Raw genomic sequence first — 1,356 nt, forward strand, 5'->3', positions numbered from 1 at the left:
CACTTTAAAGAGAAAGCTTGAATGAGTGAAACTCGGGTTTGAGGTGACAGTTTTCAGGGTAAAACATAAACATAACAAACGGTGGAAATGTGCTGATATTGTCACGACGACGGAAATCCTGAGAAGTGATGCTAGATCGTTTGAAAAAGCATTTAGCAGTTTTCTGTATGTGATTCAAGTTTCTTTGCTTAGAGCAGTGGTGTCAAACATTTTCACAGAGGGCCACATGAGCACTGGCCCTCAAAGGCCCAGTTTTTCATGTTTAACTTCAGCTACACATGAGGTGTTCCCCGTCTCATTGCTACGACTGAGCACCGCTAACAAACAATAACTGAGCTCTACATGGTATTTCCTGCGTAGAAACAGTGTTTTAACACATCCTCTTATTTTAACACTGAAAAGTACTGTACGACTGACTAAATGTAATATAAATAGCAGAAATACTATTAAAAGTAAAAGTAAGATTTTTACTCCCTGTTTAGATGTGGTGAGCGGCTGCCATCTTGAATTCTGACCTCTCCCACTTTCCAACAGGGAATTCCCACTGGAGGGGGCATTGCAGATTAAATTGATGACTTGTAAGCGAGAATTCCCACGTCCCAGTCAAACTGGCAAAAGTATAGTACCATAGAGTTAAATACATATCGTTAGAGGAGGCACGGTCTATACCGTTCACTGTTAGCATCTATAAGTAGCATCTATAAATACAAATTATCTAAACCAGACCTGAACTCAGTCAGTAACTGAGACTTTTTAGCTGGTTTAAAAATTATGAATAGTAATAAAATATATTTGTTATTTCTTACTGTCATAAATAATAATAATAAATATTTACCAGACAACACTTAGAAAATGTTCTCTGCATACTTGGTTATATGAAACTTGGTTCTATGCTGATATTAGCTAATTATCTCCTCAGCAGGTTAGGTTTCTCTAATAAAAACTTACAAATATTTAAATATATATTTTACACTGTGTAAATATTACCTAAATCAGAGGACAAATCAGCCTAATATTTATTAGTTTTTGTTAAACTGTATTCAGCAGTGCCACATCATGTACAATATACTACACAAGCTAATATTTGCTAATCAATTTAGTAATTAACAGCAATTAAATGAGATTTCTAAGTGTATTCTAATTTTAAACTGTCAAATTATTGCTCACAGTGCCAAAACCACTGGTAAATGGTTTACTGACCATGGTATTACTGGGCTCAATTGGCCTGCCAACTCTCCTGACCTGAACCCCAGAGAGAATCTGTGGGATATTGTGAAGAGAAAGTTGAGACACAAGACCCAACACTCTGGATGAGCTTAAGACACAAGACCCAACACTCTGGATGAGCTTAAGACA

The sequence above is a fragment of the Austrofundulus limnaeus genome, unplaced genomic scaffold (assembly GCF_001266775.1).
Source record: "Austrofundulus limnaeus strain Quisiro unplaced genomic scaffold, Austrofundulus_limnaeus-1.0 Scaffold25, whole genome shotgun sequence".
Lineage (NCBI taxonomy): Eukaryota > Metazoa > Chordata > Actinopteri > Cyprinodontiformes > Rivulidae > Austrofundulus > Austrofundulus limnaeus.